Here is a 21,447-nt window from a genome sequence, read left to right as displayed (position 1 = left end):
ATATGAAGAAACTATTACCGACAACGCCGGAGGGACATATGGAGGCTAAATAGCTACGAGGTCAACTGCGGCCACCTCATGGCGCTTTGTAAACTCCTGAGCCGAAAAGCTATGGAACGCTAGAAGACAAAGGTCGACCACTTTTAACATAGTACAAGCGATGATTCAATTTTTCCCTATCCATCGTTCATTTTTAGTTGTTCGGTGTAATTGGCAATGAGGTACGAATTCGACAGGCACCTATGTAGACGAAGTTTAAAATAAGGAAAAATATCGATATACTCGGCGCTGATGGTGTCGTATAATATGATATTGACGGCCCATTGGTCTTCTCTCAGTACGTCCACAGTGCCATTTTACGCCGTAGGTTCTGGGCTGGGCTGTCCAGCTTATAGCCAACAAAGTAATTCGCATTAGCGCTATCATCTACCAAGTAGTGTGCTGGCTCAGGCGCCCGCTGTGCGGACCGTCGTAAGCATCTCCCGGTATAGGGCTAAAAGCTAAGACAGAGAACGAACGGTTGGTTTTACTCGTAGTTTTACGACGAACAACAGCCAAAGATAGCTTCATACAAATGGAATCTCAGTACACGAAGTTCGCTGTTCGACGTGCCTGGTTTTTCGCCAGGTTGCGCAGCCTGAAGTGAACGGTCGCAGTTATCGAAACTGCGCGGCCTTCGAGGCAGGAGATTCGAAGTGATGGTCGAAAAAGGAGGAGGACTCCCGGAAGAAGTGCCTCTGGTGGAACAGCACCGATGGTACTCGTGATGGTGGTGGCAGCGATGACTGTACAGTTCCTAGAGAACGAACGCCTTACTGAAATGAGAGCGCGTCTCGTTTCGTCCTGTTTTATCCATCGTGAAGACGATGGTCGCTAGGGGCGCTTCAAGCAACAAGACCCCACAGCCCCGGCGCTCTAGCGTATGCCCCGAGACATCATGGATCGATCGATCGCACATTCGAGATTGGATGGATCGAACAAGAATTTCGATTGATGGATAACGACTCAGAGAGGAAGCTACGAGCTGCTGAAGTGGGAGACAGGAGAAGACCGTGTGCGAGTCTAGACGTGCGAGTGCGGCTACGCCTGTTTGTCTGTGTGTCTAGGTGAGCGTCTGTAGAAAAGGGACTGGAAATCAAAATTGCTAAATCGAACTGGGGAGTGCGAATGAGAAGTAGAAAGAGAGAGGGAAACGAAAGAAGAAAGAACTGCGGGGCCGGTGGCTGCCGGATGGGCCAGCGTGCCAGAACGACCATTGTAAGGACGCTAACGCAGCCGGAAAATAGAATGATGCTGATGATCATGGTAGTGTTCATGCTGATGATGATGAAGGTAGCTGAGGCAGAGGAAACAGCAGCAGAAGCTGCCGTGGTTGTGGCCGTTAAGAGGGTCTTGTAGCGGGAAATTTGAAATAAGATGAAAAGTCAACACTGGATTGGATATAAAGAACCGGGGTTCGTGGAATTTGAGTTCGTGCGTTTTTTCGCAGATGATGGTAGACATATAGGACGATCGCATTACCATTGCTGTCTGCCTTGATCATCTTATATAAAAGCATAGATGAACGTACGTCCATGAGCCCGTTTGTTTCCGGCTATGTGCAATACTACATAAATATGTGTATTTATCGGATTCAACGGCAGGGAGCATAAACATGAAAGCAGTTCCGTAGTTGTTTTTTATCAAATAAATATTTGAGGAAACACTTTGCCCTAGATGGAAATCCTAAAGGATTCTTGAGTTTTTTTGTGTTTTTAGGAGATCACGCTTGTTAATACCTGGAAGTACACTAAGCGTCCTTGGCTTGAAAAAGGGCTGATATGTTCGATTTATAAAATTACCATTGTAGACCTCTGTACGCAAAAAGATATGTTTTTATTGATATTCAGAGCAAACAATTGTTTCTTTTTGTAGCTTTTTACTATTGTATGACCTATAAACTTATAGGTTTTTATTAATTGCATTGAAAGACTATCAAAAGAGTGACGCAAGAGCGCTACCAAGAAGATTAAGAGATGGCTTATTTCAGTTTACCTCATTTAGGTGGGGCTTCGCACGTATTGCCGATGACCATATGTTTAAAATTATAATTATTAGAGCTAAGACATTCAAGTGGAAAAAAATTCTTATCTCGGCAATAGAATGCAGATAATCCTTTTCTAATAAGTTTTTAGCTGAATTTGACGAACCATTGCCTGATCAGTTACTTGAAGTCGCTAAAATTGGTCAACTTACTACACGAAGGCTGTTTCTGGATACTAATATGCAAGCTTACGTTGACTGTGTGAGCTTATGTGGAAGAGGTTTACTTTTTTTGAGTTTGACTTGTTGTCTGCGCAGCCTCTAGATAATAAGATATAGATTTACATACCAATGAATGCAACATAGATAATGATTCCATGCTTGCGTAAAGATACAACAATTAGTCTGCGTTTTCTTGATTACACTAATAAGGCCTCATTACGTATTAACACTAATTAGAAGAGCCAAAGATATCTCATTAAATGTGAAGCCATAGTCTTTCTTGCCTATCTTCAAAATTAATTATATGTAATAGCTATGCCACCTCAGACATGCTCATCTCTAGCCTATTGACATTCTCCAGTCGATTTGGATAGCGCACGCTCGAAAGAATAACCTTTCTCTTCTTTTCTACTCGATTCAGATGGCGAGCGAAAATCCAGGCAGCTCAGCTAGCAGCTTGTTGCCCTACTGCAATGACGGGCGCCGACTTTGAGGGACAGCCACTTCTACCGCAACGGTTGGAGCCACCGGTGCCGCTACCGCCGCCACCGACGACGAGCTTCAGCGGCCCCAATTAGTTGATCATTACCAGAATTTCCTCTCCCTGGCCCTTTTCGTCGCCCCATTGCATGGCTCGCCATCCCCACCTTCCCTGTCAATGTCCCTCCTTATAGGCTGTGCGTGCGTTCTCAAACCATCGCTATTGCTGTCACCGCCCTTTGCTTGCTTGACGTGAAGCCCCTTTTCTATCCCGTGTATCTGCCATCGCAGACCTCAGGCCTTGATGCCAGGATGCTGAGAATTTGCAGTGGATTTAGGAGAGACGAAGGAACATTGGAGGCGCCCTTGCAGCTCAACGCAGTGGGGCCTTTCTTTGAAAAGCATTCTTGCCCCTCACTTGGTCACTAAAGGACCCCAAAACACCCCAATCACACCTCCCTTATACAGCTAGTCCTTTCTCTCTCTCTCTCTCTCTCTCTCTCTCTCTCTCTCTATTCGGTTCCTTTTCGTAACCCCCCGTTCTCCCACCCTTTGCGCCGCCACTCTATCTCGCCATCGTCTCTCTCTTCCTCCTCCACTTTCCGTAATTAGGTGGCTGCTACTGCTAGGGGTACGCCGGTGCCAGTGCTTGGCTTTCGTTGTGGCTGGCCACCCGCCTTCCTGCTCGCCTTAACCGTGTCTCCAATCTAGCCGCCGTAGAACGCTGTGTGGTGCTGCGTGCTAGCGACTTCTACCATGCGCTGGAATCAGCCACGAACACGCGGCAATGGCGGCTGCGACGGCAGACATGAACGGTGGGCCGGGCGCTCGGTTGTCCGGGTGGTCCGCAGTTAGCTGCCTCAAGCGCCCACAAACGGCAGGCAGCACTAGAGGCGGCAGCTGCAGAAAGAGGCTGGTAGGAAAGCAGTCGCTCTTCGAAGGCGGGAACTGATGGGTCGAGTGATTGGGTGGGTGGGTGGCTGTGTAGTTAGGGCTCTACCTAAGGCTGGCCAAGGCCCTGGCCAGCAAGGAAGCCTTGCGGAGCTAAGGACGGGTAAGGGAATTAGATGGGAGATAGTGGGATCGGGGAGGGCAAGAACGGCGCTGGCAGAATCGCCAGTAGGATGCCCCGAACAGAGAGAGAGAGAAATAGCGTGTATGCTGCGTAGTGGTAAGGCCTCTGAGTGCTAATTAGGAGGTCCCCAAATTCCCTAGTGCTCCCCTAGCCTACCTCGGCCGCCCCATCGGGCCCGCCTCAACAAACCAGCCAGCCGCTGGTCCAATTAGGCTTAACGCACTACCACGTAAAGCGTTGCTGCGCCACAACGCCAAAAAATCGGTGGAGGAGAACGTCGGAGAAACTAACGAGAGAAACACAGTCTGTATGCGCCTGTACCATAGAAGATAAAAGGAGAGAGACTGAAGCTAGCTAGCGAGAGACTTTCAGCGTGTTACTTGCCGCCAGCCTGCTGGGCGGTCTGTCGACCACGCGATTGTTCGTTTGTCCACGGGCAAATCCTACTATGACGGGCCCCTCCCGTTGTTTCCACTGTCTCCACACTAGCAACCTATATCGGAAGCAGAGGAAGTGCCTGTGAACGTACGCGTTTAGAAAGCGAAACAGTTTTATTGACACGGATGGAACTGTTTGTCATTGCGACCTTTCATATCGATATCGGCGTATAGATACGCTAAGTACGTCAAGTCGTAATCCAGCGTACACCGTTTAGCTGAATCTCGACTATGATTGGCACTGCAGTAGTCATCGTTGGGCACCGAATATAGCACGCTAAAAAAAAACTTATTTGAGGTCTCCATCTAACTGATATTCAATTCTTTGCCAAAGCACCATGAAATTGGAATACGTGAAACGAACCCCAGATATCTAATTATCTCACTAAATGAAACGTTTAACCAACAGGGTTCTTATAATAATTTTCATATGCGGTTGCAAATGGGTGGAATCGCCTAAGAAGCCAACCATGTACGCACGACGCGCTGGTCAGAAGGGGAAATTGCCTGTGACTTCTCCGTTCTTTGTTTCCTCCATTTCAGCTGAATACCTATATTATTAGGAACAATTCCTTCTTAGCAAGGTTAGCGGAAACAGCTTTTTATGGACTCACAGTTTATTAACCTTGACATTAATTAAGATCAACTGGCGTAATCGTTTTCAATGTCGCAGTGGTGATACTTTCAATATTTATAAATTATTTTGATTAGCGATCAAAACACATTCCAGATCCTACAAGCAATTAGACAGTAAGGTTCAGTTTCGTCGTTTCCCGTTATCCTGCCCCTTAGCCACCTTACTATGGCATATTTGTCAATTACGGCTGGCTCAGCGCCATGTGCCGGTCGGCGCCGATCAGGATGCACGAGCTAGCTTAATCATCGAATACGGCGGTGACGGTAGTGACTTGCATTAGGTCGTTTTTTCTGCCGAGGGCACCGTTGACTCGGAGCCATCCTGCCAGACGACCTAGCGCGTCGGTCTCCGTTAGAAGCAGTGCTCCTTCCTTTCTTCTTCGTACGCTTCGCCAATCTGATCACACAACGCAGTGTTCCAGTCAGCTAGAACAAGGGGACGCAACCCTCTCTTTCTCCGACCAGCGTAGGTCGCTCCTGAAACCCTCGACTTAATTTCCCCCTGCTTGACCCCACCGAGTTTCTTTCACCCATTCGTAACATAGCCCCTCATCTTAGGGCAGGGGTGTAGCATTAAACGCAAGAAAAAGAAAGAACGGCCAGACGAAAGACAATTAGGCTTAACCACGGATTGCCTTTTGCTGGTTTCGCGCTATTTCGGTGCTTGCTGATTGTCAATGACATACCCCCTTACCTCGTCAGCGTCTACTATAGGAAGCAAGCTAGGCGAATGTGTGTAGGACGGGTTGTGCAAGGAAATTGGCAGGATTTAGGCGATCTCGCTGAGCCCAAGAAATACACTGTAGTACTCTATTTTTCCTTATAGGCAAGTGTTATAAAAACTTCTCGTTAAGCCGAAGCCAACGAAGCAAAGGACTCGATGCTGCCATATCTATGGATTTATTTATATACAAATTAGCTTTTTCTAGCTGCAAAGTTGATCTGTGCTAACCTTGATCAGTGATAAACTATGATATATTCTCGACTTAAACCAGAAATGTTCTTAAGTGGCAGATGACCGAACACAAAACACCATCTTATTTCAACGAATTTTTGATACTTCAATTTTGAAGTTGGCTTAAATAGCAGAAGCCGTAGACCGCTTCTTTGGCATTTCGCTTTCCAGAACTATGTTCGATGTTAGCGGTCAAACTTTATCTGAGTGGTGTTGTTGCAAAACCCAATTAGAGTATGGCTTCCGTCAGCTTAAAGCGACATGACAACGCTAAGCTCGGGAGAGAAATGGTCGTCAGACGAGTGAGCAGTCTATAGAGGGCACAAGGATGCTTGCTCTAAGACCGTTTTGTAAAGGCTCGGCTTAAGTTAATTAGCAGCAGTAACAACAGTTGAGGGCAGTAGAGAGAGTAAGATCGGCGTGGAGATGACAGCGGGAACGAATGTTGCCATTTAAAACTTCATTTTGTTATTGTCGTTGCTTTAGCTATTATTACATCTGTAAAAGCTTTTCAGCCACAACTCGCCGACGAGCTCCTTTCTTCCTAATTTCCTTATTCAGGTCCGGAGAAAAGAACCGGCTTTAAGGAGGCTTTCAATACGAAGTACCATTTATATGAAAATCATTTGTTGTTACCCGACGAAGCGGCTTGTGGCTAAATTTAGATATCCGAATTATATCAAGTGCAACTGCTGAGCAGCTAATACCGTTTTTATCCTCAATACAATTTATCTCAAAGTAATATGCAGTTCTCTCTCTCTCTCTCTCTCTCTGATTATACTTTACTATAATTTATATGTGTTTCCTTGAAACTAAATATTTCATCTAATTGCATAATACAATAGGGACAAGTTTCGTTTGCGCCTTACAGAGAAACCAAGATAAATCTTCTTTCAAATGAAAACCTGCTTTAGATGAACACACTCTTGGACATAACAAATGCCACATATACATACGTATAGTCCAAACGGAAACGTGGTCTGCGGGCCGAGCTTCTCTATTTCAGGAAAAAAAGATATGTAAGCTTGCTCGAATTGTTAATACTTTTGTGACTTTCGCGGAAGCACGAACATACGATTACTTGACGAGATTTGTTGGATATCAGTATTTGAGTATACACACTGTGTCATTTTCGCCGGTATGTTTGTATATACGTGAATATGTGAGGTGACCAAATTTGTCCTGGCAAAAGAATCGAAATACAACCCAGCCGCCCGCCGCCGGGACGTGGGTATCGAGCTGTGAGAGAGCGACTGCTTAGGGGTCCAGTTGATTAGCAGTAATTAAGCTGCGGCACCCATCCCCCGATGTTAGTTCGCTAACTGGCCTGGGGCTACAACGCCCCTTCCTCCCCGTCAGCCTCCAGCATGGTAAAAGCGACCACCGGGCGATGCACTTCTTCGCCTGCCTTTTCATCGGGCGCCATTCTCTATAGCGGTGCTTCTGCCTCTGACTCACGACGACGACGACGACTAATTAGTCGACGTCTCTCTTTCTCCCGTTCTGTCCGCTTCGATGTGCAAGTACGACTCGCAGCATCCCGCCATACACTTGCCCACCCCCTCCAGTTGCCAACCGAACTCTATCCACCCCGAACACAGCAGCAGCAGAATTTCCTGTGAAAAGGTTTAGAGTCAGGGCATCTAAGCGTCGTGTACACTTTTAAAGATTGCCGCCGGACACGGATGAAGCGGGCATCTGCGGCAGCAAGCAAGCGACCACTGCTTCTGCCAGTTGTTGGCGATGATACCGCCGTTGAGAAAAGCGAGCGGTGGAAGAAGTTGCAGGAGGGAGAATGTGGGGCGCAAAGTCGCTACATAGACGTGGGAGGTCTCCTCATCTGGGCAAGCAAAACTGGGATTCTTGTTATCGACGCCCGGGCAGTGTGTTGCACTTTTATCGCCGGACCATTACCATATCGATATTTAGTATGCAGTAGATGGTATCTACAAAAATGCCCATCTTTAACTTTCTGCCACAAGGTGATATTATGCATGTGTGTGTGTGTGTGTGTGTGTGTTTGTCAATTTGGGAGCCAACAGATGTTTTTATGGCGTATTGCTATAGCGAATCGAGCTGTATCTGTTAGGGGCCAGCCGCGATAAGAGGTAACGGAACCATTTTGACCGAAACAGATTCCGCTGAAGACGCAGGCTTAAATGCACATTTGTGTATCAAGGCTTGATTTGCATGGATATTGGAAATCAGTTTTTATATGCTTCAGTTTTACTTATACTGATGCCATTCAATGCATTGAGCAGACGCTTCATACTCAGCTTCGGATCGTTACGAAGCAGCTAATTGATATTAAAAGGCAACAAATATTATTTGAATTGGCAGTCGTAGACTAAAAAAATAATGGTAGTATAAGCGTCGTTAGTTTCGTCCACGATTACGACATTCAACTGTAATCGTAGCTTCAGAGTATTTCTTCCCGAGCAGGGCACTCCGATCTTCACTCATTTATAGCCCGGTGCATTCGCTGAATTACATGTATATCAATGCTAATGCAATTGTTATTTGTTTGGCAAACTTTCGATTCTAGTAGTTAGCAAATGAAGATACTTAATGAAAAATGAACGTCGCCTGCAAATAAAGAACAATGGCCATGTTTGTTTTGGGACGAAGTTGACTCGTGACGATCAAAGCAGATAACGTTAACTTCACTAATTAATCTCAATGCGTAAATCGTTAGTATGGATAGATCTGAACGTATTAGAGCGTAGTGTTTGATATGTGGAAATCAGCTAGATGTAGCGTTAGTGTACGGTGTATAATTAGTATGACGCGCTTTGATTACGATTTATGCTACCCTAATAATCTCTGCGCAACGTTTGCAAGTGGCTCTCCTGCAGAAAAAATCTCTCCAACCATTACCCTTATCGTCTTATTGGTCATAGCTTTCATTGTTACAGCAGTGGTCTCAACATTTGACCCAAATGGCTACCCTCGTTGGCGAAAATATTGTTATCGCATCAGCCTACAAATGCGTCGGATCAATGTTCCGGTCTCATGGCTATGCAGTACGTGAATCTGCTTCGAGCGCCTTACGACAACGTTTGATACGGCCTCAAGCCGGGCCTCCGGACGAGCCAGAAGGGTGCTCGCAGATCGGCCTCGAAGCTTTTCCCTATCCGATTCGCTCTAAAATTTGCGATGGGCGCAATTGCACGCTCCGAGTGTTCGGGAGCCAGTCGCATGATCATTATTGAATTACGAACAAAAGTTAGTTGAAAAAGAAGTCGACCGTTGCTACAGTCGTTATTTTTTTTTTATCACCGTGTAGCATGTTTCTCCAGAGATGAACTCAGGTAGAGGAAATATCTAAGGCATTTTTAAGTCTCGTCCTTGATCCGCGCGTAGATGTCAATGTCGCCTGACAAAATGCGTCTAAAGGAAATAGATCAGGAAAGATTTCCTGCGGGAATTCTGACGTGTCTCTCGCATCGTCTAAGCAAAAATAGTTGCCTCTAGCACGAAGCGGACCTGTTATTCACTCACCAGTCCCCACGGCTCCACCCTCTGCCGTTGCAATATGTCAGTGAGTATATGGTGAGTGACAGATCGAAACCCACATGAAAGGTCATAGTAGAGAACTATTAACTCACTCTGATTTACTGCTATTAGAAAGCCAATCGGGCTGAGTTCTCTGGGGTTGGAAGCTCATAAAAGGCTCTGATCTTTCACCTGCGATGGACATTGGTGTTCTAGTAAATTGCTTTGTCAACATGTCATCGACCCAGGATATTTAAGTGTAAAGATTGAGAGAATGGATGTTTGAAATGATTTTGTAACAAGCGCAGGTCCTCAGCCAGCTTCGCGGTCTGCATATAATACCTCATTAAATATTCGAACGATTACTTTACCAATGTTTAGCGTTATCACCCGTTACTCTTGCTGAATGGTATTGATCAACGATTGGAGACGCCAACGAAGATCACACATTCGCTACATAGAAACGACCGGTTCTGACTGACGAAATTGATAAATTATGTGCGATAAACAACTAACTTAGGTGAGAACTCATCGAACGTAAATGTATACGATAATCAACTGCTGTAATTATGTAAATTATTACAGTCATCTACCATCTCTGACGCTTATTCTATGACTATTTTACTCGATCGGTTAACGATATCCACCCTAGATCGCCGATATGGCGGCCCGGCCTGATCATAACTAATTGTAATGTACTAGAAAAAGTATCTGGCGAGAGCTGACTGCAAAAACGAATGTCCCTGAATTCGGTGGCGGTAGTGGGGTGTGGATTGACGCCAGATGCTAGACGGCTAGGAAGGTATCACCGTTCACTATATTTCATTTTATTAACTTCTGGCCGCCGCCTTGCGTCTCTACTTTGAGGTGAAGTTCATTTTTGCCATCATTGGTGCCGCTGCTGCTGCTGGTTCAGCATTATAATTGCGCATTCCTTCGCTTTGTATTAAAAGCGTACCCTTGTACCAGTGCTATGAGAAATTCCTATCGGGTATTGAACATCGGCTACGCTTCTTCCAGCTCCTAATACTATTCAAATGTGTTGGGAATTAGTTCGAAAATGAAAAAAGTGCACCAGCAAATTCGTTCATTTGCTACAGGAATCGATGCTTTATAGATAATGATAGGCGAAAAGGTGACACAAATCCCTAAGCTAGTATTTGTAATCAAATATGTTTTTTTTTTTTTTTTTTTTTTTATATACTGCATAATGTAGAGAAGATATCGATACAAGTAGATTGGCTACATCTAAAATATACGAAATTCGTCAGATTTATCGAACCTTTATAAACATGAACATGGACGCGCGAAGAGATTGAAGATTAACACATAATGATTTCCAGCCGGACCCTGCCTTATGGGATGAAGTTTAGGGTGATATCCAAGATAATAAACAAAAACTCAGATTGCAGCTGCACTTTTTCTTCTTTTTTCGATTTTTCATTTGGCCATCGACCTTTTACTAGTAGTTTACGAAACTAGTAGTATATCAGTAACCTGTCTAATGTCCTTTCTCTGCATAAACATAAGACAGGAATATGTGGGTTACGCCAACCGGTAGTAGGTGATGCTAGCGACTGAAATCGTTGCTTAGAAATGATTTTATCCTCTGCTGTTCCCAGCGACGGGCGCAGGCGGAGCATTTCAAGATCAACTCTGACAAAACAAATTATAACTTGAACTTCTTCATCGGCCTTCGACTAACGGCTGGCGATGGATCGGTATGTCTTCTCAGCGAATCCCAAAATTGTTTACAATCAATCAATATCCCCTGATGAACGAAGTTCGCATTCGTGCTTGTGTGGGCCTGCCTTCCCCAAACCTCACTATGGGGTTCAGCTCTCTTACCTCGTAGCCCAAGGTAGCGATCCTTTTGTGTGTATTAAGTAAGAAATAGAATTTTATTTGCCAAAGTAATAGAAATTTAAGTGAAGTCGAATAGTAGGTCCTGGGCTGATCAACGCTCGTTTGATTTAATGTAATTAGATAAGAGAAGGAAACTTGAAGCTACTTGAAAGTAAATGCGTACAGCGTAGAATGTAACGAAAATGAAGTGTCTGGAAACGTGGACGGATCATTATGATAATTAAACTTCGCCGCATCAGATCTGCACTTCAACATTATTTGTAAAGACGTATTGTATTAAATGTAAAAACTAAAAGATGGACACGTTAAGCAGATCTTTGACAAGGATGATTGCATATCGAGATTATTCTCATATTTCCATCAAACAACCTTTACTATTGCCGATGCAGTATTGAGCAAACATGATGTGTTTCTTTTGACACATTAACATGTATGAACCAGCTGGGGCTGGAGATACATCGTTGTACACACGTATATCTTGTTCGTTAATTACGAAAATCAAAGCTGTAACCTTCACAGTCATGTTTATCGTCTTTAATAACATCTTTTGTCTTTTAATAGCATGTCGAATACATCTATATGTATGTATATCTATATATATCTGGATAGTCGTCCATGCTCTGTTAGCTTCGGCATGTTACCATACTTTGTACGGTAACAAAATTGCCGACAAATTTTTAAAGGCCATCATTGTATCGTGTTATATATAGCAGTCGGGAGCAACATCAACCATTGCGTTTCTTTTCGCTGGTAGCAGCCGCAATGCCGATGATGACTTAATATGGCTGAGTGGATCCCTTGTGGCTTTGCCGCAAAGGCGAGACTATTTTTGCCCGCCTATAGCCTATGCCACTACCGCACTGGATCGTCGTCGTCGTCGTGCAGCGAAGGGATATGCGAATGCCGAATTAGACAACGAGGTCAGGCCGGCGGTAGGCACACAGTATGGCGGCGCACCGGGTAGCAATGTTGCCGTTGTTGGTCATTAGTAAAACGATCTCCGTCGTCATATCGTATGGTTCTGTCTCGGTACGCTTGTCACTCGCAACTTTTTTTGGCTTCAGTCTGTGTCCCTTGCTTTATGTTTAACACTAACGTGCCTACGTATGGCGCAACATAAACAATGAGTGTATATATCTATACATCACCAGTCTTTTTAACTTAACAGATGATCGTTATTATACGGATTCCGTATTTAACAGTGGCGCTAACAGATATTTAAGTTCACAGGCATAAACAGGCCATATTTCATTAACATAATAGTTTACTGTTATTGCCATATTTATCAATAGCAGTATCTTTCTGAATGATATATATTACGATAATTTATTACAATGACATTTATAAGTTTGCGATCTTTCAAAAAGTTTAGCTTATTATCATTTTATGGCTATAGACGGGTTCCTATTCCGCGTCTAACCCACTGATGCTAGAGCGATCACAAGTAATATATCATTCCGGTAATTGTGTCGAATCTACTGTATGATATATACAAATATCATTCGGTTCGGCGCTTTTGTACTTTATTATAGTTTGTTTATTTTACTTAGCATTTGGTTCTTGCAGCTGTTGATTTCGTACGTAATTCGTTTTTTTTTTGCTTTGTTTTTTCATGTTTTTGTCGGCTTCCGAGTGGCAATTATATCGATTATATCGTCTTCTTCTATTTGTCTGTTAGATCTGTGTGTGCCTTTGGCAGTCCGATCTCGGGTGACAAAGACAGAGGTGTTACATGCAGCACCACCATCAGCACTGTAGCCTGAGGATCAAGCGGGGGTGCAAGCAGGGTCTAAGAACCATTCTTATTTGAAAGACTTTCCTTCAGACTGTCACCTGCCGTTGTCGTTCATTTTACCGATCCACGACTACAGACAGTGTGACCTAGCTGTGCCAACGACTCTTGGCCTTTTTCCTTTTTGCATCGAGCTTCACAGCCTCCCGCAGCCTTAAGTCCTCCCTTCTTATTTCCCAACCAGTCACCAGTCGCGCACACTATCAACCTCTGACGCTTCTTCCAATGAGATGGGTCCATTTTAGAACGACTGCCCTGTCTGCTTTTAGAGGGAGTGGGGAGTATTTAATATTATCGCGTCGTTGTACGAATGGAAGCCCTCTGCCGTCGCCGCTTTTCGCCATTGAGACCAAACCTAGACCCTTTTCCACTTCTCCCCAGAAAGCCCCGAGAGAAGTAGCGACGTAACCTAGTCGACAGTAGTCGCGACGGGTATGCTGCTGCTGCTGTCGGCGACAACGACGATGACGAGGACGACTCGATCGACTGTTATTGCTTCGACCTTCTTTCTCTCGATGTACGGCCGTTCGGTGCCTCTTCGGACGAGAAGCGGCAGGAAGCACAGAAAGATTGGCAGCGGCGGCAGCAGCCGACCAAAACAGACCGCGCAGCCATGCAGTAAGACTGGCAGAATGAGGCAGCAGTAGCAGCGGAGAACCACAGCATTGGGTGCCCCTAGCGTTGTCGGGGGTAGTGCTGATGGTGGATGCGGACTGGAGGAGGGAGTCAGCAAACGAACGGGGAGGGTAACAAGAAAGAGGGAGAGAGAAAAAAGGAAGAGGAAAACCGGCGAAAGCGTGCGCGCGCGCGTCGCACAACTGCTGCTTCTATTGCCATCACCACCGCTGCCGCTGCTGGGTGATATTAATTCGTCGTAGTTGTGCCAAAGCGAAGGACTGTTGGAATGGGGTTAGTAGAGGGGCTGTACCGATCTTAGATATCTGGTAGAGTCGTGGCAGGGCGGGAGGGCTGGAAGCGACGGGGCCAAAATTGTGGGGGGAAGCCAATAAGTTTATTAAGAAGATTCCTATAGCTGCTCCGGCTGCCTTTACCGCGATCGCCGTCGTCTCCGTCCTTTTTACCGCCGTCCATTTCTCTCCATTCATCTCCCCGTGTGTGCAACCTCTCTCAGCCTATTGGCATCGGCAAAAGATGAGTGGAAGCTGGTTAGTGGGTAGTTGCCGAAGAGGAGATTGGACCGAACGAGCGACGGGGGTGCTTCGACTCAAAGAACGAACGGTTGCCGAACGAGTGAGTGAGCCGCGAGCAGAGCGCGGCGCGCGTTGCCTGATTGACATGCTATTTTAATAATGCAATATTTCCTAGCTCTTATTTGCTTATACTCTTTCTCTTGCGTCTGCTCTCTGCGTCCACGATCGCGGCTGTAGCTTGGCCGTGGTTCCGACCCATCCCAGTTCTTTACTTTTCCTGGAATCGCCCACCCCTCGCATCTCGATCCGTTCGTTATTACTAACGATCGTTAGCGTGGCTCGGCCGTCGAACGTTGCTTGCCGCGTAAATCCTAGTCAGACGTGCCCGATCGTACACATATCGTTTATACATATATGTACATGTGTATATACGGTGATGTCAGGATATTTCAGGAGAGATTGTATTTCTATAGTAGTTTTTATTTCCGCATGTAGCAAGTAGATGGTGTAGTTTTGCTATATAGTCAACAGGATTTTCCGTTTCAGTATGCTCATGTATTTCTTTTTGTTTCCGTTTGATTTCTCAACTCAAGTTAGCACTACGTTTCAGATTATAAATACGACAGTTTAATAAAATAAATAATGATAGTAACAATGCTTGTTATTCTTATTATGGAAGTGCATCAAAGAATAGAGTACGAAGAAGTAATGCTATATCTTGTAGATAACTACAATTATATTAATTGCATCTTCTCAGCATTTAATATCAACCATAACTTACAGGCACCATCATTGCTTCACCGCTATCGCGGTTATCGTGTGCGGGCCACGATTAGATTTTGCTGCTACTGCTGCTGCTGCTGCTGCTGCTGTTATTGCTACAGGTAGAGAGGGGTTTCGCACTGCTCGGAGGGCAAACGTGTAGTATAATAAATGTGGAGGAGGATGCAAGAAACATTAATTAAAACTTTGTGGCTGGGTGTGCGTGCGGATGCACAGACGCTAACGGCAAACGGGAGTGGAGGGCACACACAACCGTCACCGGCACGCGATTTAGACGGCGCTTGCCAACATAACATGACAATACATACAAGATTCACCATAAGCACTGTTATTATACTAATTATTACTGCTCGGTCGCGATATGGGTTTATGGGGGCCTATCGGAACAGTCCATGGCGACGTTGCTAAGATTATAGCAAACAATCACCGCTGTCATACTAATTCGAATGGGAGAATAGGAGCAATATCATCTAGTCCAAGACATCGACGACATTATAGTGCAATTATCCTATAGTTACTATTTATCCCCATGCGTTAACTTACTTAGGTCGATGAATTAATTTTCCGTTCGGATTGCAGGTAACAGAGCAGGCGGAGAGAATGTTTAATTGAATCTGTGATCACTTCTTGACGACAATTGTTACTAATGGAACATGGATATCATGAACTGGATACATGCTTCAGGCGATTCTTTCTCAGTCTTGTTACTCTGTTATTAATTAAATTAGACGGAAAATAAGACGTTTTTATGTCCAACACGTTTACCCACCTGTTTACTGTCGCGCTGAAGTTCAGGTATTTGTTGATCAGTTAGAGATGATGGTTTGTAATATCCAAACAAATGCGAGTCGAATCACTAGTATGTAGTTACTCTACTTTATCGTCTACTATGCGTGACAAGATATCTTAGACAGATGCCAAATCTGCTCGCGCATTCAGTGTGACACTTTTTTAGGCGGTAAAATTCGATTCCGATTGTTCTACAAGTGTTCGTCCTTTTTCATGTAGACCGCTATCTCATTCAAAGCGCAAAAACGTGTTGTTTACCATGGGTCTGGGTTGCCACGTCCTTCTAGCCGGTTCTCGGTTCGCGCGCTTGCTAGCTTGCGCAAGCTACTAAACGCTTTAACACACTTCAAGGCGCCTAGAACCCTGGTTGTTTCGTTCTTCGGATTGAGCCACAATTACGGCAAAATGCAGACCAACCTGAATTATTTAGGTAGTTGACACTGTCGTTTATCTCCACTATTTATCGTGTCCATTCTTTCGAATGTCCGCACGCTTCTATCCTAACAGCGGTTAGCCAAACGAGTACTGTGGTGCCGGATAAAATCACTATAGATTTTCAACCTAACCCGATAGTTACCCTTAATCGTCCACTAAAGAACAACTATTTTATTAGGTCTAAAATAGCAACAGGAACATTGATCTGGTACATCAATGCTTTGCTGTCCTTCGTCGTGCGCTCGTGCGATGCAATGCAATGTCCACGTCCGTCGTTTCGGGTGGTGACGGTAGTTAGTCGTCAGGCGGTCAGGCAGTCTGTCTGCGCGGCGAAGCCCCGCGGCCAGTGTTCTCTCCCGATCCAATTTGAGTTAGCGAGCCCGCGGTGGTATAACACCCTCTCCCTTAACCGAGGAGAGGGGAGCAACTCTCTCCATGGAGTTCGGATTCTCTCTCAAAGACGCGCTTCCTCTTCCCCCGAACCTCCCCCCAAAGGAGAAACAGCGAACATTTGATAGTGGAAGCTAAGTTGTTGAATCTGCGAAGATAATAACATTCTCCTTGAGAGGAATACCGACGTAGGAAAAGTAAGTGTCACGTTTTTCTGAGAGGAACGCTTCAACATTACAATGCCGCATCACCTACGCGACGCAATGTTGTCGCGTATCAGGAATGCAATGAATCGCAATATAGAATAGTAGGATCTATTCGGAAATGTTCTTCGGCATTGAAAAAATAATCGCTTAAGGAAGTATTTACATTTAAGTGTGAAACTCTAATGTAACATCACAGTCATGTTTTCATGTTATAGTGAATAGCTCGAATCAGAGGTCGGGTCAGCGGTTAGCCGTATCTAATTTGTTTTCTAATAGGAGCGGCAGAGATGTTGTGCACCTACCTACTCAAGTGATATCCGTCTGCTTGGCACCAGTATATCAATCCGGTACTGGAAATATGAGGTTTGATCGATAATAATGACACCTTATTCCATTCTCAGATAGCACCTGGAAGGTAATTCTCTCAGTAGCAGTAGGTCGTTTACGCGTTTGCTGCGTCGAATAAGGTGGACTTTGAATTGGATCTCGAGTCGATCGCGTTTGTTTCGATTACCGGTCATAACAGCTGGACGCCGTTTCCGCGATGGCAAAAAAATACAGAAATATGTCTCCCCATAGAAGCCCCGCATGCAGCCTAGAGTTTGCAACCAACAATCCAGTTCTCAACTTTGAGAAGAGGATACAATTGATTGTCAATCAACTATGCTATCAATAAAAGCTCAGAAAAAAAAACATGATAACTTTATTGTGATCTTTGATTAGCTAGTCCAGTCAGTTATTCGGCCAAATAATTATGCTGTATTAATATCACTAGAAAAGTTAACACAACTCTAAACATTTGGCGAGACACATGACCTTAGAGAAAGTTACTGCATACGTCGGAGTCACTCCGTGTCTGCCGAGATGTCAGTGCTTTACCGTTACAAGGCACCATTTTAATGTTGGAAAATTGTCGTTCTTAGCCAGAGAGGCGCTACCAACTCCTATAATGTTCGGTTTTTTGTGCTGGCCCATATTTTCCAAGCTGTAATGGTACGCTCAACGCCGTATGCCCAAATGCTACGTCATACAACGATTGAAACACCCTGTCCCGTGCAACAGCGTCGAACCTAGTTGACTCGATATTCTATTGCTTAGTGCTTCTTGTAGCAGCGGGGCCCAATGAATCAAAGGAAGTGATCGATATTAGGCCATCACTGGCCGAAGCGTCATATGAAAGTTGAAAGGGTAGTAATGATAGAGGAGCGCCACATCAGCGATCGTGGCTTGCGTGGCCGGTCGATCATTGATCACTGCAGCAAACTCACAAAAAATTGCAGCTTCTTATAACTAACGAGACCGGATTGATTAATCGTCTCGTGTCGCCAGCTTCTTTGGCCAATAAACGAGGACCGTCCATGGGAAGGTGAGCGCAATCGGAGTCGGTCGAGAAGGAAAATCCTAAGGCCATCTGCATATATGGTGTAGATGTGTTTTTCCTTCTGAACTCACTTCTTCCGGAGCAAACTCGACCGGTTTCCACTTACAAGTTTCTCGAGGACACGATTGTCTACTAACTAAACCCTATCCAGATTTTCTTGTAGCAATCCAATATACATATAACCTCATTGCCCCTCAGTTTTGCAATTTTTACTAAATTGAAGCCATATAAGGAGGTGCAAGCGTTCATTCTGCATATATTGAACTACTAGTGCCATTAATATTAGCTCTGATAGCTAATACGGTTGGTGTACCTAGCGGTAGTTCCTGATGAGAGATCACAAAAGTAGTTACGTTTTCTTTCAAATATAAGACGAACCATATATATATATAGCAGAATTTCTCGATGTGGTATTTAATCTCCTTATAACACTTAAAATTAGCTGAGCCGACCAAACGCATACAAGATACGTGATGTGTTCATTCAAATCATATATGTGGCGTATATATAATATTAGATAGTAACATATCATGAACACATTAAAAAGGATCATGGCATTAGTAGGTCTTCCGTCAGATAGGTAAGACATTGTATCACTATTGTTGTTATACGAATAGGCTGTGTGTCATCGTTGGGCAACATCAGTACAAAAACGAACCCACTTTATATCAGATATAATACTGTAATACCGTTCGGTTATGGAAACTGCTATTGAATATGAGCATGTGGTTTATTGATATGTGCGAAAAGATTTCATATAGATCAGTTCCATTTTATCGTTTGCAGCAATGGTTGATATCTATATAAACTGAAGATCGAACGGCTTTGAGCGTGAAACATAGATTCACTAGGTGGGTAGTATCTGGAAATAAGGGACGGGTTTTTCCATCAATCAATATGTACTGATCTTGGTACCATTAATAATCTCATGAACAATCATGGTCTCGTATCGATAAATTAACCTTTCAAACAGTTTTCAGAAAGCAATAGTCATACGCCAAGAAGACGCCTGTTCGAACAAATCATTCCATCTCCGTGCTATGGGTCTTAGAAAAGTCACTTGATTTGCGGCTTTGTCAGTGAAACGCATCGGCAAAACCTAGAAACTACCTAGGAGCTACTGCTTTATCACACGAACAACCAATAATTACAAAAAGACTTTCTGTAAATTGCGCTATTGTTTATATGGCAGTTACAATGGATCATACAAAATCTAATCTTCATAAACCTAGCTGCTGATACGATAATCTGTCATGCACACTATTTAGAGGAACATCCGGAAGACGTATGTATAAATATTTACGGGTGTTGCCGATGTGCATATAACTACTAGTGGTACATCATCAATAGACTTTGAATCAATTCTTGCAAGTACTTCCATGACTGAACCCTAAAAGAATATTCGCTCATATTTCTTCTAGCCTATTGTGCTTTTTAGACTTCCGCAGTATTCCTATAATTATTATTACGAATATATAATTGTGAGTATAATTCTCCTGTTTATGTACTGCAGCGACAGTCGAAACGCACTGTTATCTGTCGGTATAATTGCTCCTTCCAACTCATGCATAGTTCAAAGGTTTTTCGATTTCAAAATCCACACTCGCTTGTAGCAACCCTTGTGATGGAAGAGGAATTATTCATAATCGTACCAATCGCACAAACGGCCATCAAAAGCATCAGGTGAGCAAAAACGTTTACTTGAACTGGGAAAATGTGTGCCGCAACGTATAAGACTCGGGCGTCCGTGTCAAATATGACGTAAATCTTTCCATAATCCCATCAAACCGGTTTTGGGTCGTTAGCGCTTTTTCTGCATCAGACCGAGCACTTACTAGATACATGATGTCATGGAATCGGTTAAGGGAAAGGTTTAGGGTCTGCGTCGTTAAGGGGAACTCAGTCAGAGAAAGAACAGCTCTGTTCACGATTCTTGATTGTTTGCGGTACTTCAGGTATTGTATATACAAGTTGTCAGGTAATTGTATATACAAGTTCGGCTCAGGTTCGATCGCCGGGAGAGGTTGCAAGGCAGAGTCGCTAAACGTACATAACGATATTGTCCTTCATGTTAAATTCATCGACTGGGCTCTTCATGCAAGTGCAGGTCTGGAATCTTATCGATAACGGCTTGCCACATGGACGTGAACACGCCGACCCGAAAGCCGGAGGACAGACTGCGCCTCTAGTTCGACGCAGTAAAGGTCGAGATTATCGCCGAATGTGGAGCTTGCTTGAACGCTCCTGCTGCTGTTGCTCCGGTCGTTCGTGCTGTAAATCAGACGACGCTTCTTGATGATCACTGCGATCCGGTTGATTTACAAGGATCGCCCGTTCCTTGTGGTCACCGAATCTCTTCTGCTAGCAACAGCTAGTCATTAACTAATCTCGTCGAGAGCTATTCTCGAATTCCAACAGAACCTGTTCAGGCACAGCAGATCATGCAATCGACAATCAGGCTCTGAAGTGCTGTAGTAGAGCCCTACGCTCTCCATGTCGTCACGGTTACAATTGTCGCCGAAATAAGTCCAATGCAGCCTTCTACTCTGCGTTTCTTACATTGAAGCTCTTGACTATTTCCCTTGGCGGGCCGTGTAATAACTTTAGTAACGCCACAAAACAATCTGCGCCAGTCACCGATATACGTTTGAGCTTATTATCAAGCCGTTATTCGATAGCCAACAGGTCAGTTAACATCCATTGTAGGTCTCAAACGCAGTGTTCAAAGGAGGATTGGGTTGCTACTCCCATTTGATGCCCTTCGTATGAAGACTGCTAGTTGACCATGTCTATGATCGACCAATGATGCTGGCACGGCTACCACCAAATATTAGGTGATCGATTCTGCAATAATAAGACAGACAACGATGAGCCTGGAAAAGATGTACAACTCACAATCATTTAGGCTCATTCACGATGTCCATCTGCTCGGTTCTTTATTAGACCAACGAAGGTCGCCCCATCGTTAGCTTTGATTATTGGGCACACTGATGACAGTCCGGTGGCCTTCACTTGTTTGTGAAGTTTTTTCAAATGCTATTGCGCGGTCTCTGCGTCTCTTGCCTAGTAAATTTATGCCGTAATTTAGTTTGGTTTGTTTTTTTTTTTCGAGGAAGAACTCGTAACTTCAGTACAATGATAAAAAATGCATTGTCCGAGTGTTGGTTTTTTTTTGTGACTACGGTCGGTGCCCTGCTGTTATATACAAGTGGGCTGTCTTGCATATTAATGACACGAATATGGAGCTCGTTGGATATTATAGATGGTCTGACTGGTGAGTTCTGTGACTGATGAAGAAGAAAAATACATCTAGCCCCAAATTGGATATTTGC

The 21,447-nt window shown here is 44.3% G+C and overlaps 1 protein-coding gene across 2 annotated transcripts in view; it reads right to left on the bottom strand.

Moving 5' to 3' along the window:
- The window catches only part of LOC111245549 (LIM domain only protein 3-like), a 57,140-nt gene extending 40,676 nt beyond the window's left edge, over nt 1–16,464 (bottom strand). The window contains exon 1 of one of the 2 annotated variants that reach the window (XM_086979590.1): nt 15,684–16,464. The gene's annotated coding sequence lies outside the window, so the exon portion shown is untranslated. The remainder of the gene's footprint in view (nt 1–15,683) is intronic. The other variant, XM_022794039.2, reaches the window with a different exon arrangement.
- Nucleotides 16,465–21,447: the final 4,983 nt, after the last annotated feature.

This window comes from Varroa destructor, unplaced genomic scaffold, assembly GCF_002443255.2.
Source record: "Varroa destructor unplaced genomic scaffold, Vdes_3.0 BEIS01000002.1, whole genome shotgun sequence".
Taxonomy (NCBI): domain Eukaryota; kingdom Metazoa; phylum Arthropoda; class Arachnida; order Mesostigmata; family Varroidae; genus Varroa; species Varroa destructor.
The sequence above is the reverse complement of the archived record's forward strand: the minus strand, read 5'-3'. Positions and strand labels throughout refer to the sequence as shown.